Raw genomic sequence first — 19,567 nt, 5'->3', positions numbered from 1 at the left:
ACTATGGTGGAGTGGAGTCCTCGTCCCGCTCCAGAGCCGGCACCGCAGTAAATGCCCACCCAGACCCTCCCCTATAGGTTCAGGTTTTGCGACCGGAGTCCGCACCTTTGGGGGGAGGGGGGGGGGGGGGGTGCTGTCACGTTCTGAACTTAGTTCCTTTTTTATGTCTTTATTTTAGTTTGGTCAGAGTGTGAGTTGGGGTGGGCATTCTATGTTGTTTTTCTATGTTTCTATGGTTATATTTCTATGTGTTTGGCCTAGTATGGTTCCCAATCACAGGCAGGTGTCAGTCGTTGTCTCTGATTGGGAGCCATATTTAGGTAGCCTGTTGTCTATTGTGTTTTGTGGGTGGTTGTTTCCTGTGTCTGTGTTTGCACCATACGGGACTGTTTCGATTTTAGTTTGTTATTTCACTTTGTTATTTTGTATTTTTGTAGTGTTCAGTTTTACATATTAAAATGGACACTTACCACGCTGCACATTGGTCCGATATCATCAAGGATGCTGGGAGAAGGGATGCTGGGATAGAGGATATGGATGCTGGGATAGAGGATGGATGCTGGAGCACTAAGCTGAAGTGAGAAGGACAGAACTGATGAAATCATGCAAATAGAATCACAGTGCAGTCAAATTGCTGTGGTCTGTCTGAGGGGCTATTACCCATTCCAATAATTACATTTCTACGGCTGAAACATTCCTAGTGTATTTGCATGGAGACACAATGGTGGACGACAGACAGTCACAATGGCTGTAGAACTAGAATGTACTGAACAGGGCTAGCTGCTGTGGCTGAGCTGAGCTGCCTGCCTGTGGTTGTGTGGTGGTCTAGGATTTCTATTTCTATGACTGAAGAATTCCTAGTATGTTTCCATGGAGACACAGTAGTGAAGACAAGAGTTTCCATCCCAAAATGACACTTGTCAAAGTAGTGCACTACGAAGGGAATAGGGTGTCATTTGGGACTCACAAGACGGTCACAATAGCTACTTTACTGTATTGTAAACAGCTGGCTGCTGTGGTTGAACTGAGCTGCCTGGGGGGGCATTCCACCTCAAAAAAGAACCATAAAGAGGACTTCAACACCCACCATCTCAGATTGTGCTGAAATTGTTTCTGTAGTTAGAAACACATAATTAGCATTCCTGAAACATTATTTTGTTGAAATATAATTTGATTTCTGAGAAACTAAGCTAATTGATTGCACCAGAATTGGCCATTTTAGGACACTCAGGCCTGGCTCTTTTTGCTGTCTCCCCTCTCTCCCACGGCCCATGATGCTTGCTCTGCCAGGCCCGCTGGCTAGCCCCTAGTGGGGCTTATGGTGTGGTGGGGATGGGGGTCCTTTCCCACAGAGCCTGGTGCCTGCCCCGCCTGCCAGCCATTCCTACCCGCCCGGGTGGTGACCGACCGGTGGCATCAACCCTTCTGTCTGTTTGGAGCACTGTTCCACTGTTCAATAATTCATTGTAGCTCTGCATGAAAAAACACAACAATTACAGCATACCAAGCCAATATATAGACCGAGCCAGCAAGCTCACCCTGCTCTCTCTCTCCCTCTCTCTCAAACTCTCTTTCTCACTCTCAAACTCTCTCTCTCTCACACTCTCTATCTCTCAAACGCTCTCTCAAATTCTCTTTCTCTCTCTCTCTCCCTCTCTCTCAAACTCTCTCTCTCTCACACACTCTCACACTCTCTATCTCTCAAACGCTCTCTCAAATTATCTCTCTCTCTCTCTCTCTCTCTCCCGCTCTCTCTCTCTCTCTCTCTCTCTCTCTTTCTCTCTCTCTCTCTCTCTCTCTCTCTCCCGCTCTCTCTCTCTCTCTCTCTTTCTCTCTCTCTCTCTCTCTTTCTCTCTCTCTCTCTCTCTCTCTCTCTGTTTCTCTCTCTCTCTCTCTCTCTTTCTCTCTCTCTCTTTCTCTCTCTCTCTCTCGCTCTCTCAATTTTCAATTCACTTTAAGGGCTTTGTTGCATGGGAAACATATGTTAACATTGCTAAAGCAAGTGAAATAGATAATAAACAAAAGTGAAATAAACAATAAAAAATGTACAGTAAACATTACACTCACAACAGTTCCAAAAGAATAAAGACATTTCAATAGTCATATTATGTCTATATACAGTGTTGTAATGATGTGCAAATAGTTAAAGTACCAAAGGGGAAATAAATAATGGTGTTTGTTCACTGGTTGCCCTTTTCTTGTGGCAACAGGTCACAAATCTTGCTGCTGTAATTGCACACTGTTGTATTTCACATATGGGAGTTTATCAAAATTGGATTTGTTTTCAAATTCTTTGTGGGTCCACCTCATTTTGTGGCAGTGTGCACATAGCCTGTCTTCTCTTGAGAGCCAGGTCTGCATTTGGCAGCCTTTCTCAATAGGAAGGCTATGCTCACTGAATCTGTACATAGTCAAAGATTTGCTTAATTCTGGGTCAGTCACAGTGGTCAGGTATTCTGCCACTGTGTACTCTCTGTTTAGGGCCCAATAGCATTCTAGTTTGCTCTGTTTTTTTGTGTCAGGTAATTATCTTTTTGTTTTCTCATGATTTGGTTGGGTCTAATTGTGTTGCTGTCCTGGGGCTCTGCTTGCTTAGGGGGCTCTTCTCCAGGTTAATTTTTCTTAAGGTGATGGCTTTGTTATGGAAGGTTTGCTAATCACTTCCTTTTAGGTGGTTGTAGAATTCGTCTCTTTTCAGGATGTAGATCATTAGTGAGTATCATCCTAATTCTGCTCTGCATGCATTATTTGGGGTTTTATACTGAGGATATTTTTGCAGAATTCTGCATTCAGAGTTTACCATCAAACCCACAGGCCTTTTTGTGTTGGATGGTTTGTATTTTGTTCTGTAGTTTTATTCAGTGTAATTGGATAATCCAGTGGGTTCTGGTAGTCTTTAATAGTTGATTCTAAGATTTGTATTTGATCATGTGTATGTTTTTGTTGTTTGTTCTTTCTTATAGAGCCAAAGATTGGAGAAGTGGTTTATCCACACATCTACATTTTGGATAGATAACTCTTTATGTTGTTGTTTGTTTAGAGTTTTAAAATTTTCCCAGAAGTGGTTTGATTCTATGGATTCTTCAATTACATTGAGCTGATTTCTGACATGCTGTTCCTTCTTTTTCTGTAGTGTATTTCTGTATTGTTTTAGTGATTCACCATAGTGAAGGCAGTGGAACGTTTTGTCCAGGAAGTTGTCGAAAAGGGATTGAATTTGTTGTTGCCTAATAGTTTTTTGATAGATTTCCACACTACTTTCCTTCCATCTACAGCATTTCTTAATATTATTCAGTTCCTTTGGCTTTGATGCGTCATGATTGAGCATAGCTCTGTTCAAGTAGAGTGTGATTTTGCTGTGATCTGATAGGGTGTCAGTGGGCTGAGAGACTCTGGGTTGAGGTCAGTGATGAAGTAGTCTACAGTACTACTGCCAGGAGATAAGCTGTAGGTGTACCTACCATAGGAGTCCCCTCGAAGCCTACCATTGACTATGTACATACCCAGCTTCCGACAGAGCTGCAGGAGTTGTGACTCGTTTTTGTTGGTTATGTTGTCGTAGCTGGGGGAGGGAATGCTGGTAGGTGTTTGTCCCCCTGTGTGCTGAGGGTGTCAGGTTCTTGTCCAGTTCTGGCATTTAGGTCGTCACAGACTAGTGCATGTTCCTGGGCCTGAAAATTGTTGATCTCCCCCTCTGGAATGGAGAAGCTGTCATCACTAAAGTATGGGGCCTCCATTGGAGGGATATACAGTTGAAGTCGGAAGTTTACATACACCTTGGCCAAATACATTTAAACTCAGTTTTTCACAATTCTTGACATTTAATCCTAGTAAAAATTCCCTGTTTTAGGTCAGTTAGGATCACCACTTTATTTTAAGAATGTTAAATATCAGAATAATAGTAGAGAGAATGATTTATTTCAGCTTTAATTTATTTCATCACATTCCCAGTGGGTCAGAAGTTTACATACACTCGATTAGTATTTGGTAGCATTGCTTTTAAATTGTTTAACTTGGGTCAAACTTTTCAGGTAGCCTTTCACAAGCTTTACACAATAATATGGATGAATTTTGGCCCATTCCTCCTGACAGAGCTGGTGTAACTGAGTCAGGTTTGTAGGCTTCCTTGCTCGCACACGCTTTTTCAGTTCTGCCCACAAATGTTCTGTGGGATTGAGGTCAGGGCTTTGTGATGGCCACTCCAATACCTTGACTTTGTTGTCCTTAAGCCATTTTGTCACAACTTTGGAAGTATGCTTGGGGTCATTGTCCATTTGGAAGATCCATTAGCTTTAGCTCCCTGACTGATGTCTTGAGAAGTTGCTTCATTATATCCACATATATTGTCCACATATAAGCAGTGGCTTCTTCCTTGCTGAGCGGCCTTTCAGGTTATGTCGATATAGGACTCGTTTTACTGTGGATATAGATACTTTTGTACCGGTTTCCTCCAGCATCTTCACAAGGTCCTTTGCTGTTGTTCTGGGATTGATTTGCACTTTTTGCACCAAAGTACGCTAATCTCTAGGAGACAGAACGCGTCTCCTTCCTGAGCGGTATGACGGCTGCGTGGTCCCATGGTGTTTATACTTGCGTACTATTGTTTGTACAGATGAAACTGGTACCTTCAGGCGTTTGGAAATTGCTCCCAAGGATGAACCAGACTTTTGGAGGTCTACAAAAAAAAAAAACAGATCTTGGCTGATTTCTTTTGATTTTCCCATGATGTCAAGCAAAGAGGCACTGAGTTTGAAGGTAGTCCTTGAAATACATCCACAGGTACACCTCCAATTGACTCAAATGATGTCAATTAGCCTATCAGAAGCTTCTAAAGCCATTTTCTGGAATTTTCCAAGCTGTTTAAATGCACAGTCAACTCAGTGTATGTAAACTTCTGACTCACTGGAATTGTGATACAGTGAATTATAAGTGAAATAATCTGTCTGTAAACAATTGTTGGAAAAATTACTTGTGTCATGCACAAAGTAGATGTCCTAACCAGACTTGCCAAAACTATAGTTTGTTAACAAGAAATTTGTGGAGTGGTTGAAAAACGAGTTTAAATGACTCCAACCTAAGTGAATGTAAACTTCCGACTTCAACTGTAGGTAACACACATGAGGACGTTTTGAAGTTGCAGCCGGGTCAGCTCAGTCCTAGCAGCTTGGTAGCTTAGTAGACTTATTTATCAAGCTTTCTACAACAACATTCCCTACAGATTATTGTCTTTTACTTTTTGTCTTCAGACGTAGGTTCAGACTGAACATTACTCACTCAGTTTTGTGTTGGAGGGTGTTTCCAGGTTTCTGTGTTTCTTCTGCATGTTTGGTTTGTTAGAAGTTTTAATTGATAGTCCTTGGTAGTAATGGTCCATTCAGGTCATTTTGTCCAAAATCAAGGTTTTAGGTCTGGAATTTGGATTGAAGGTTTTGATGTTGAGGTTAGTATCCTGTATCTCTCTCTCTCTCTATGTCTCTCCTCTCTCTCTCTCTCTCTCTCTCTCTCTCTCTCTCTCTCTATGTCTCTCCTCTTTCTCTCTATGTCTCTCCTCTCTCTCTCTATGTCTCTCCTCTTTCTCTCTATGTCTCTCCTCTCTCTCTCTATGTCTCTCCTCTCTCTCTCTCTCTCTCTCTCTCTCTCTCTCTCTATGTCTCTCCTCTTTCTCTCTATGTCTCTCCTCTCTCTCTCTATGTCTCTCCTCTCTCTCTCTCTCTCTCTCTCTCTCTCTCTCTCTCTATGTCTCTCCTCTTTCTCTCTATGTCTCTCCTCTCTCTCTCTATGTCTCTCCTCTCTCTCTCTCTCTCTCTCTCTCTCTCTCTATGTCTCTCCTCTTTCTCTCTATGTCTCTCCTCTCTCTCTCTATGTCTCTCCTCTCTCTCTCTCTCTCTCTCTCTCTCTCTCTCTCTCTCTCTCTCTCTCTCTCTCTATGTCTCTCCTCTTTCTCTCTATGTCTCTCCTCTCTCTCTCTATGTCTCTCTCTCTCTCTCTCCTCTCTCTCTCTATGTCTCTCCTCTTTCTCTCTATGTCTCTCCTCTCTCTCTCTATGTCTCTCCCTCTCTCTCTCTCTCTCTCTCTCTCTCTCTCTCTCTCTCTCTCTCTCTCTCTCTCTCTCTCTCTCTCTGTCTGTCTGTCTGTCTGTCTGTCTGTCTGTCTGTCTGTCTGTCTGTCTGTCTGTCTGTCTGTCTCTGTTTGAGTTATCATTCTTTCATTATTTTTTGCCAAGTATTGTTGAGGTTATTTATTTGACCATTTTATCCTGTCCTGAAAAGCAGCAGTCTGATCAATGTTTATAGTGTATCTCCACTATTGTAATAGTACATCTCTATTGTAATAGTACATCTCTATTGTAATAGTATATCTCTATTGTAATAGTACATCTCTATTGTAATAGTACATCTCTATTGTAATAGTATATCTCTATTGTAATAGTATATCTCTATTGTAATAATACATCTCTATTGTAATAGTATATCTCTATTGTAATAGTACATCTCTATTGTAATAATACATCTCTATTGTAATAGTATATCTCTATTGTAATAGTACATCTCTATTGTAATAGTACATCTCTATTGTAATAGTATATCTCTATTGTAATAGTATATCTCTATTGTAATAGTACATCTCTATTGTAATAGTACATCTCTATTGTAATAGTACATCTATAGTATTAAATAGGAATAACAGAAAGTGGTTGAAGTTGTTCATTACTGTTATAACAAATTAAATTAAATGAGAGACGTTACTTTTAGGCAGATTGGGACTATATATATATATATTTTTTTTATGTATTTAACCTTTATTTAACAAGGCAAGTCAGTTAAGAACAAATTCTTATTTACAATGACGGCCTAGGAACAGTGGGCTAGGGGCAGAACGACACATTTTTAGCATCCTTTCGGTCACTAGGCTACCTGCCGCTCCCAAATGTTAATGTATATGTTAATAATATGTTAATAACTCTATCTGATTATATATACATCCTTGATTGACATTGAGGCATGATGTGGAATGTCAATATGGTACCATATGATAATGTAGTCAAACTAGCCTCGTACAGCTCCTGTCTCCATCAAGTGATTCATTGTCTTCAGTTCTGTGTCCCTGCGTCCGTATATCACTTTCACTGCCTAGTAAGGACTGTCGTGTAACCTTTTGTGTTGGTGACCGGGGGTCGGGGGTCGCGGGCCGGGATCGTCTGTGTCTCAGTTTGTCTCAACCCCCTTGGAGTAGCGCTGGGGGGAGGTCAGGGGTCGTACGTATCAAGCACCTTAGAGTAGGAGTGGTCATACCAGAGTATTTTTGCCTTTAAAAACACAACGAATTAGATTACATGGACAAGGGAGACCTGGGCCTGTATTCATAAAGTCTGGGGGCTCATAAAGGCTGATAGAGTCTGGGGGCTAGAGGCTGGGGGTGGAGGCTGAAGGATGGAGGGTGAGGGATGGAGGCTGGGGGATGGAGGCTTGGGGATAGAGGCTGGAGGCTGGGGAAAGGGGCTCCATGTTGCAGCTGGTGTGGTCGGTGGTGAGATGGCTTAGTCAGTTGCATTTCTCCAGCCACACGTCGGAGACGAAGGCCCATTCAGCTCCAACCCTAGTGGGGTGCCTCTCGCTGTGCATGCATCCCAGATGGCACACTATTCCCTATATAGTGCACTACTTTTGACCGGGCCCATAGGGCGCTCCCCTTTCGTGGGACTAGGCTTCCCCAGAGATGGCTATCTGGACCTGGGGTCGGCTTGAGTGCACCTCTGGGCCTCTCTTCACACTGGGGTGCATTGTCTAGCTTGGGTTCTTCATGGTGTCAGGAACGCGGTGGTTCACATGGTTGGTTTAGATCAGTACGGGATAACAATGGTTCAAGTCTTTTGTGTTTTCTCTCTCTCTCTCTCTCTCTCTCTGTCTCTCTATCTCTCTCTCTCTCTCTCTCTGTCTCTCTGTCTCTCTATCTCTGTCTCTGTTTCTGTCTCTGTCTCTCTCTCTGTCTCTCTGTCTCTGTCTCTCTGTCTCTCTATCTCTCTCTCTCTGTCTCTGTCTCTGTCTCTGTCTCTGTCTCTCTCTCTGTCTCTCTGTCTCTGTCTCTGTCTCTGTCTCTCTCTCTGTCTCTCTGTCTCTCTCTCCCTGTCTCTGTCTCTGTCTCTGTTTCTGTCTCTGTCTCTCTCTCTGTCTCTCTGTCTCTGTCTCTCTCTCTCAATTCAATTCAATTCAATTCAAGGGGCTTTATTGGCATGGGAAACGTGTTAATATTGCCAAAGCAAGTGAGGTAGATAATATACAAAAGTTAAATGAACAACACAAATTAACAGTAAACATTACACATACTCTCTCTCTCTGTCTCTATCTGTCTCTCTGTCTCTCTCTCTCTCTCTCTCTCTCTCTCTCTCTCTCTCTCTCTCTCTCTCGCTCTCTCTGTCTGTCTCTCTCTGTCTCTTTGTCTCTGTCTCTCTGTCTCTCTGTCTCTCTCACTCTCTCTCTGTGTATGTGTCTCTCTCTCTATGTGTCTCTCTGTCTCTGAAGGCAGGGAGAAATCATTAGGGTGATGTCAGCATCTTGCTGTGACCCCCTCAAGCTGACAACAATGGCTGCACTGAAATCAGTCATCTAGAAAATGTAGGCTAACGTACTGTAGAGAGGAGAACGATTCCAGAGGACCCTGGAGACATTCTAGGTACAAGGAAGAGAACGGTTCCACATACTAGATCAACGTCCTTCAGAGGACATACTTAATCATCAATTGGAGTGGGATCTCCTCCTCTGACACATACACACACACACACACACACACACACACCACAATCACACACACACACACACACACACACACACACACACACACACACACACACACACACACACACACACACACACACACACACACACACACACACACACACACACACACACACACACACACACACACACACACACACCACAATCACACACACACACACACACACACACCACAATCACACACACACACACACACACACACACACAATCACACCACACACACACACACACAAACACACACACACACACACACACACACACACACACACCACAATCACACACACACACACACACACACACACACACACACACACACACACACACACACACACACACACACACACACACACACACACACACACACACACACCACAATCACACACACACACACACACACACACACACACACCACAAACACACACACACACACACACACACACACACACACACAATCACACCACACACACACACACACAAACACACACACACACACACACACACACACACCACAATCACACACACACACACACACACACAATCACACCACACACACACACATACTGTAAAACACACCAGACTCCTGTACTGTAAAACACACCAGACTCCTGACCTGTAAAACACACCAGACTCCTGTACTGTAAAACACACCAGACTCCTGTACTGTAAAACACACCAGACTCCTGTACTGTAAAACACACCAGACTCCTGTACTGTAAAACACACCAGACTCCTGTACTGTAAAACACACCAGACTCCTGTACTGTAAAACACACCAGACTCCTGTACTGTAAAACACACCAGACTCCTGTACTGTAAAAAACACCAGACTCCTGTACTGTAAAACACACCAGACTCCTGTACTGTAAAACACACCAGACTCCTGTACTGTAATGTGTTTTATTTTGTATTTCTTTATTTAACCTTTATTTAACCAGGTAGGCATGTGTGCATTAGATGTTTATAAATGCAGGGTGTGTGCCTACTGTAGGTATACGATGTAGAGTTTTTGTAGTGTATACCAGTAAGTACTAATTAAATTCCAGTTTACTTTAACACCACCTCAAAGCCAAGGTAAATAGAAAGGTGTTAAGATAGACATACTGTACAGCCATGCGAACATACACAGCTTTCTATTGCAGAGCTGTTGGCTTGGCTTATATGCCCAGGCCAACCAGACTGGGGCGTGCACCTAACCGATGGTAAACGGTAAGGCTAGGTTAAATAAGAGAGAGAGAGAGAGGGAGGGAGGGAGGGAGAGAGGGAGAGGGGGAGAGAGAGAGGGAGAGAGAGGGAGAGTATATTTGGGGGTAGACAAGCCTCTGTGGGAAAATCAGCCCCCAAAATAAAGCAAACCGTTCAAGAGTCAATTAGTGTAATTACACTGCATGTAGCTTCCTCTGTGTCCCGGCTCAGAGAGAGAAGGCCTTTGATTGTGTTATCATTACCCTTCAAATAGGCTCAGGTTCAACCCTGGGTCACACACATGTGCACACACACACACACGAGTGCGCAAACACAAACACACACGTGCACAGGCACACACACACTTTCCGAGCCTCAGCCACAGCTTCATAACCAAATACTCCCAGTTGAAATGACCCCCCTGATGTGCACACTCCACCCCACCGTATAGTTGAGAAACAAAGGCCCCAGTCGGAGGGAGGTGAGTGACTTTCAGTGGTTCAGACAGACTCCCATTAGGATTTCATCTGGATCATGTAGAGTACCGGTACGCACGCACGCACGCACGCACGCACGCACGCACGCACGCACGCACGCACGCACACACACACACACACACACACACACACACACACACACACACACACACACACACACACACACACACACACACACACACACACACACACACACACACAAGTCTTCCCCACCACCAAAGCAGAACATGTGAACGTCAACTCACCCATACAGTCAACCACCATTTGTATGCAAAACCAATTACTAATCGCTCTAATCATAACGGTTTGTAGACCGTTAATCAGACTGTTAATTCCGTTAACATCAAGCTGAACAAAAACAAAGCAGTAGAAGGAGCCTGTGAAGTCTGTTGTGCCTTAGAATCACACATCACTGCCTCCACCAGTCAAGACCACAAGGGAAAGCATTACCATATGAATGTAGTTAGCCTTTACTGTACAGCCGTGCTGTGTAGGTCAGAGAGAGAGAGTCCCTACAAAGTCCCAGCACAGCAAAACAATTAGACCCAACCAAGTCATGAGAAAACAAAAATGTAACTACTTGACACATTGGAAAGAATTAACATAAAACAGGGCAAACTAGAATGCTATTTGGCCCGAAACAAAGAGAACACAGTGGGAGAATACCTGACCCAAATTTAAGGAAAGTTTTTTCTATGTACAGACAGAGTGAGCATAGCCTTGCTATTGAGAAAGGCCGTCGTAGGCAGAACTGGCTCTCAAGAGAAGACAGGCTATGTGCACACTGCCCACAAAATGAGGTGGAAACTGAGGTGCACTTCCTCACCGCCTGCCAAATGTATGACCATATTAGAATATTTCCCTCAGATTAAACAGATCCACAAAGAATTCGAAAGCAAACCCAATTTTGATAAACTCCCATATCTACTGGGTGAAATACCACATTGTGCCACAGCAGCAAGATGTGTGACCTGTTGCCACAAGAAAAGGGCAACCAGTGAAGAACAAACACCATTGTAAATACAACCCATATTTATGTTTATTTATTTTCCCTTTAGTACTTTAACTATTTGCACATCATTACAGCGCTGTATATAGACATAATATGGCGGTAACAACTTCTGTGAGTGTGATGTTAACTGTAAAGAATATATATATTTTTGTGTATTTCACTTTTGTTTATTATCTATTTCATGTGCTTTGGCAATGTAAACATATGTTTCCCATGCCAATAAATCCCTTTGAATTGAATTTGAAATCGAGAGAGAGAGAGATGTACCAAAATGCACGCTTGCTTTATCAACTTCCAAAAAGCATTTGATTCTGTTTGGCATACAGGACTGTTCTACAAAGTCATTGAAAGTGGTAAAACATGACATAATTAAATCAATGTATACGTGCAGCAATACGTGCAGCATCAAAACTGGCAAGAAAATAACATAATTATTTAACAAGAGATGGGGTCTTCGCCAGGGTTGCAATCTGAGCCCTGCATTCTTCAATATTTACTGTACATCAATGGTTGGCCACTATTCTAGAAAAATCCTCAGCCCCTTGGCAGATGTCCTGTGCCTGATGTCACCACCAGCACATGGCCTACAGCAGACCCTGGACCTGCTAGAGAAGTACTGTCATACCTGGGCCCTGACAGGAAACCCCCAAAATACAAAAAAAATGATTTTACAGAGAATATCTATATCTTCTCGATTGGTACATACACCTTAGCCAAATACATTTAAACTCAGTTTTTCACAATTCCTAACATTTAATCCTAATAAAAATTCCCTGTTTTAGTTCAGTTAGGATCACCACTTTATTTTAAGAATGTGAAATGTCAGAATAATAGTAGAGAGAATGATTTATTTCAGCTTTTATTTATTTAATCACATTCCCAGTGGGTCAGAAGTTTACATATACTCAATTAGTATTTGGTAGCATTGCGTTTAAATTGTTTAACTTGGGTCAAACGTTTCGGGTAGCCTTCCACAAGCTTCCCACAATAAGTTGGGTGAATTTTGGCCCATTCCTCCTGACAGAGCTGGTGTAACTGAGTCAGGTTTGTAGGCCTCCTTGCTCACACACGCTTTTTCTGCCCACAAATTTTCTATGGGATTGAGGTCAGGGCTTTGTGATGGCTACCCCAATACCTTGACTTTGTTGTCCTTAAGCCATTTTGCCACAACTTTGGAAGTATGCTTGGGGCCATTGTCCATTTGGAAGACTCATTTGCGACCAAGCTTTAACTTCCTGATTGATGTCTTGAGATGTTTCAATATATCTACATAATTTTCCTGCCTCATGATGCCATCTATTTTGTGAAGTGCACCAGTCCCTCCTGCATCAAAGCACCCCCACAACATGATGCTGCCACCCCCGTGCTTCACGGTTGGTATGGTGTTCCTTGGCTTGCAAGCCTCCCCCTTTTTCCTCCAAACATAATGATGGTCATTATGGCCAAGCAGTTTTATTTTTGTTTCATCAGACCAGAGGACATTTCTCCAAAAAGTACAATCTTTGTCCCCATGTGCAGTTGCAAACCGTAGTCTGGCTTTTTCTATGGCGGTTTTGGAGCAGTGGCTTCTTCCTTGCTGAACGGTCTTTCAGGTTATGTCGATATAGGACTCGTTTTATTGTGGATATCGTTACTTTTGTACCTGTTTCCTCCAGCATCTTCACAAGGTCCTTTGCTGTTGTTCTGGAATTGATTTGCACTTTTCGCACCAAAGTACGTTCATCTCTAGGAGACAGAACGCTTCTCCTTCCTGAGCAGTACGATGGCTGCGTGGTCCCATGGGGTTTATACTTGCGTACTATTGTTTGTACAGATGAGCGTGGTACCTTCAGGCATTTGGAAATTGCTCCCAAGGATGAACCAGACTTGTGGAGGTCTACAATTTTTTTCTGAGGTCTTGGCTGATTTCTTTTGATTTTCCCATGATGTCAAGCAAAGAGGCACTGAGTTTGAAGGTAGGCCTTGAAATACATCCATAGGTACATCCATAAGCTTCTAAAGCCATGACATCATTTTCTGGAATTTTCCAAGCTGTTTAAAGGCACAGTCAACTTAGTGTATGTAAACTTCTGACCCACTGGAATTGTGATACAGTGAATTATAAGTGGAATAATCTGTCTGTAAACAATTGTTGGAAAAATTACTTGTGTCATGCACAAAGTAGATGTCCTAACCAACTTGCCAAAACTCTAGTTTGTTAACAAGAAATTTTTGGAGTGGTTGACAAACGAGTTTAAACGACTCCAACCTAAGTGTATGTAAACTTCTGACTTCAACTGTATAGAGTACTGCACACACTGCCATTTCTTAGGTAAACTGGACACCTAAATGAGGCAGTGAATGAACTGAGGCAGAAGGCACTGAGAGCATTCTACGCCATTAAAAAAAACAAAATTGAAATTGAAATATTAATTCTGTATACTTCTGGCCCTTCCTTGGACACTGTGTTAACAACCCTCCAGGCGAGCTTCAATTCTATACAACTCTCCTTCCATGGCCTCCAATTGCTCTTAAATACAAGTAAAACTAAATGCATGTTCTTCAACCGATCGCTGCCTGCACCTGCCCGCCTGTCCAACATCACTACTCTGGACGGCTCTGACTTAGAATATGTGGACAACTACAAATACCTAGGTGTCTGGTTAGACTGTAAACTCTCCTTCCAGACTCACATCAAACATCTCCAATCCAAAGTTAAATCTAGAATTGGCTTCCTATTTCGCAACAAAGCATCCTTCACTCATGCTGCCAAACATACCCTTGTAAAACTGACCATCCTACCAATCCTCGACTTCGGTGATCTCATTTACAAAATAGCCTCCAATACCCTACTCAATAAATTGGATGCAGTCTATCACAGTGCCATCCGTTTTGTCACCAAAGCCCAATATACTACCCACCACTGCGACCTGTACACTCTCGTTGGCTGGCCCTCGCTTCATAGTCATCGCCAAACCCACTGGCTCCAGGTCATCTACAAGACACTGCTAGGTAATGTACCCCCTTATCTCAGCTCGCTGGTCACCATAGCAGCACCCACCTGTAGCACGGCCTCGAGCAGGTATATCTCTCTGGTCACCCCCAAAACCAGTTCTTCCTTTGGCCGCCTCTCCTTCCAGTTCTCTGCTGCCAATGACTGGAACGAACTACAAAAATCTCTGAAACTGGAAACGCTTATCTCCCTCACTAGCTTTAAGCATCAGCTGTCAGAGCAGCTCATAGATTACTGCACCTGTACATAGCCCATCTATAATTTAGCCCAAACAACTGCCTATTTACCTACTGTATTTATTTATTTATTTTGCTCCTTTGCACCCCATTATTTCCATCTCTACTTTGCACGTTCTTCCACTGCAAATCAACCATTCCAGTGTTTTACTTGCTATATTGTATTTACTTCGCCACCATGGCCTTTTTTTGCCTTTACCTCCCTTATCTCACCTCACTTGCTCACATTGTATATAGACTTATTTTTCTACTGTATTATTGACTGTATGTTTGTTTTACTCCATGTGTAACTGTGTTGTATGTGTCGAACTGCTTTGCTATATCTTGGCCAGGTCGCAATTGTAAATGAGAACGTGTTCTCAACTTGCCTACCTGGTTAAATAAAGGTGAAATAAATAAAAATAAATAAAAAAAGTACCTATTAAAATGTTGCTTAAACTCCTTTAATATGTCATTGAGCAAATTGCACTTCGTGGCAGGGAGGTGTGGGGTCCACATGCAAAACAAGATTTCACCAAATGGGACAAACACCCCGTTGCAGGGCAGAATTAGGCCAATATCCACTAATAATAAAAACTTTTAAAAAAGCAATTACATTTTGGAAACATCTAAAATACAGTGACCCCCTCTCACATCATTACCAAGCCCTGCAATGCCAAGAGCTGAGCAAAGAAAAGAGTCCCCTTATCCAGCTGGTCCTGGGGCTGAGTTCACAAACCTGTTCTACTAACACACTGAAGCCTCAGGACCAGAACATCCAATCAATCAGAATAAACCAAATTACAACACAGTCAAAACAAAACTACATCACCTATTGGGAAACACAAACACAAGAAGCACAAAGCAAAATGCAGTGCTATCTGGCCCTAAATCACCAGGACACCACAGTAAACTATTTGACCATGGTTACTGATCAAAACCTTAGAAAAACCTTGACAAAGTACAGGCTCAGTGAGCACAGCCTTGCCATTGAGAAGGGTAGACACAGGAAAACCTGGCTCCCTGTAGAGGAAAGGCTGTGCAACCACTGCACCACAGCAGGACCTGAGACAGAGCTGCATTTCCTGACAAAATGAAAAAAATATAAAAGAATTAGAGAGTAATTTCCCCAAATGTGAAACCCTTATTCAAGGTTCCAGAGCCCTCTCTGATGTGAATAGGCTACCCGTCCTGTTGGGGGAGGACGCAGACAGCTGTGGGTTGGCAGCGCACTACATTGCTGCCTGCCATAAGATGAGGGACAGTGTCTGACAGACCAATCAACCTGCACATGTCCTCTATGAAGTTGTTATTGTTCAATGTACGTTTATTTTGACCCTTGATTATTGTTGTTACTGTTGTACCATTGACAATATTGATTATTATTATTTGAATTTGTTAATATTGTAAATGTATCACTTAATCTCCACAGTACGCTTTGGCAATATGTACATTGTTACATCATGCCAATAAAGCAAATTAAATTGAATTGAGAGAAAGAGAGAGAGAGAGACACACACAGAGAGAGAGAGAGAGGGGGGGGGGAGGTGGTCCTCCCAGCATATGAGTGAGGATTATAGTCAATGCTTCAACGTGACAAGCAGGCATTCTGTGTGAGGTAAAGCAGCTCTTGGCATTCATCCGTGTCCCAGCCCTACATCATACAGCCAGGCTCCCGTAGGGGCAGAGATACAGGCATTGACAGGGCCTTCCCTCTATCTACTGCAGGAATCAGCTACACACATGCCCTGACCACACTCTCCAGCATGCATGATATGAAACATTGTCATATATTATCACAGATTAAAGCAGCTTGCTGTTGAATCGTTGCTTGATTATTACTACAATTTAATGTTTTACATCGGAGCTATAGAGTATGTGGCTACCTGTGTTCTTGGTTTTGCATTGCTTGTCTGCTTAATGTTTGTTGTGTGTGTATGTGTGCATGCGTGTGGTTTGTGTGTGTGTGTGTGTGTTCGTGCGTTATCACTCCTTCCGCCCTGTCTGCTTCCTGTTGATGAATGACAGTCGTAAATTTATGTGAGGGATAAGGTGAAAAACACACTAGACGAACTGTGAACCTTCTCTCCTACCTCTCTCAATTCAATTTCAATTTAAGGGCTTTATTGGCATGGGAAACATATGTTAACTTTGCCAAAGCAAGTAAGTAGATAATATACAAAAGTGAAACAAACAGTAAACAGTAAACAGTAAACATTACACTCACAGAAGTTCCAAAAGAATAAAGACATTTCAAATGTCATATTATGTTTATGTACAGTCGTAACTGTATATATACACATCTCTCTCCTTCTCTCCACCTCTCCATCTCTCCACCTCTCCCTCTCCATATCCCTCTCTCCCTCTCCATCTCACCTCTCCCTCTCCCTCTCTCTCTCCACCTCTCCCTCTCTCCCTCTCTCTCTCCACCTCTCCTTCTCTCCCTCTCTCTCTCCACCTCTCCCTCTCTCCACCTCTCCCTCTCTCCCTCTCTCTCTCAACCTCTCCATCTCTCCACCTCTCCCTCTCTCCCTCTCTCCCTCTCTCTCTCCACCTCTCCATCTCTCCACCTCTCCCTCTCTCCACCTCTCCCTCTCTCTAAGCTCTTTATTTCTTGTTCTACCACTCTCGATCTCCACCTCTCTCCTCTCAGGCTCCCTCATCTCTCAATTCAATTCAATTTCAATTTAAGGGCTTTATTGGCATGGGAAATATATGTTTACATTGCCAAAGCAAGTGATATAGATAATAACCAAAAGTGAAATAAACAATAGAAAATTAACAGTTTAAACATTACACTCACACAAGTTCCAAATGAATAAAGACATTTCAAATGTTATATTATGTCTAAATACAGTGCGGTAATGATGTGCAAATAGTTAAAGTACAAAAGGTAAAATAAATCAACATAAATATGGGTTATATTTACAATGGTGTTTGTTCTTCACTGGTTGCCCTTTTCTTGTGGCAACAGGTCACACATCTCCCACTCTCTCTTTGACCTTTCAGAGCAGAGAAAAGGCAAACATGCACTTTGAGAGAGGTCACACAGAGGCCAAGTCAGGCCCTGGAGCAAGGCCTCTTTCTCTCTGTCTCTCTCTCTCACTCTGGCTCTCTGGCCTCTCTCTTTCTCTCAATTAAATTAAATTAAATTGAAGAGGCTTCATTGGCATTTGCTCTCTCTCTCTCCTGGGTAATATGCTAGAGAGCTATGACCCCCCCCCCCCCCCCCCCCCCTGCTGCTCCTACTTGGCTCCTCCTCCTCAGGGATGAATTAGAGCTCTGCAGCCTGTAGAAATCGAATCTACTCAATCTAGTTCTACGGTACAGACTTCATTCTATGGATTCTACAATTGTCTGGTTCTCGGTGAAGAAGGATTATATATTGTCTAACCAGCTCTATCCCCAGCTCTACTCCCAGCTCTACTCCTAGCTCTATCACCAGCTCTACTCCCATCTCTACCACCTGCTCTACTCCCATCTCTATCACCAGCTCTACTCCGATCTCTATCACCAGCTCTATCACCAGCTCTACTCCCAGCTCTACCACCAGCTCTACCACCAGCTCTATCACCATCTCTACTCCCAGCTCTATCACCAGCTCTACTCCTAGCTCTACCACCAGCTCTACCACCAGCTCTATCACCATCTCTACTCCCAGCTCTATCACCAGCTCTACTCCCAGCTCTACTCCCAGCTCTATCACCAGCTCTACTCCTAGCTCTACCACCAGCTCTATCACCAGCTCTACTCCCATCTCTATCATCAGCTCTATCACCAGCTCTATCACCAGCTCTACTCCCAGCTCTATCACCAGCTCTACTCCTAGCTCTATCACCAGCTCTATCACCATCTCTACTCCCAGCTCTATCACCAGCTCTACTCCCAGCTCTATCACCATCTCTACTCCCAGCTCTATCACCAGCTCTACTCCTAGCTCTATCACCAGCTCTATCACCAGCTCTACTCCCAGCTCTATCACCAGCTCTACTCTTAGCTCTATCACCAGCTCTACTCCTAGCTCTATCACCAGCTCTACTCCCAGCTCTACTCCCAGCTCTATCACCAGCTCTACTCCTAGCTCTATCACCAGCTCTACTCCCAGCTCTACTCCCAGCTCTATCACCAGCTCTATCACCAGCTCTATCACCAGCTCTACTCCCAGCTCTATCACCAGCTCTACTCCTAGCTCTATCACCAGCTCTACTCCCAGCTCTATCACCAGCTCTATCACCAGCTCTACTCCCAGCTCTACCACCAGCTCTATCACCATCTCTACTCCCAGCTCTATCACCAGCTCTATCACCAGCTCTACTCCCAGCTCTATCACCAGCTCTACTCCTAGCTCTATCCCCAGCTCTACTCCCAGCTCTATCACCAGCTCTATCACCAGCTCTACTCCCAGCTCTACCACCAGCTCTACTCCCAGCTCTATCACCAGCTCTACTCCCAGCTCTATCACCAGCTCTACTCCCAGCTCCATCACCAGCTCTATCACCAGCTCTACTCCCATCTCTATCATCAGCTCTACTCCTAGCTCTATCACCAGCTCTATCACCAGCTCTACTCCCATCTCTATCACCAGCTCTACTCCTTCTCTCCCTCCCTCCATCTCTTTTCTCTGTCTGTTTGCCCTCTCTCAGGGGACTGTCTGGAGACCAGAGACAGACACTGCAGAGATTGTCAGACCTCTTCCTCAGACAGAGGTGACAGGTTCCTGTGTGTCCCCAATCGGAATAATTAGCCCTCCCCCTCATACACACACACACACACACACACAACATACACACGTGTGCACCCAGACACACATGCAGCCACACACACACACTCTCCCCCATGCAGCAGATGGGCGTGTGTCCCTCGCTGCCAAGAGTGAG

This window comes from Salvelinus fontinalis, chromosome 2 (genome assembly GCF_029448725.1).
Source record: "Salvelinus fontinalis isolate EN_2023a chromosome 2, ASM2944872v1, whole genome shotgun sequence".
Lineage (NCBI taxonomy): Eukaryota > Metazoa > Chordata > Actinopteri > Salmoniformes > Salmonidae > Salvelinus > Salvelinus fontinalis.
Note: the sequence above shows the minus strand (reverse complement) of the source record.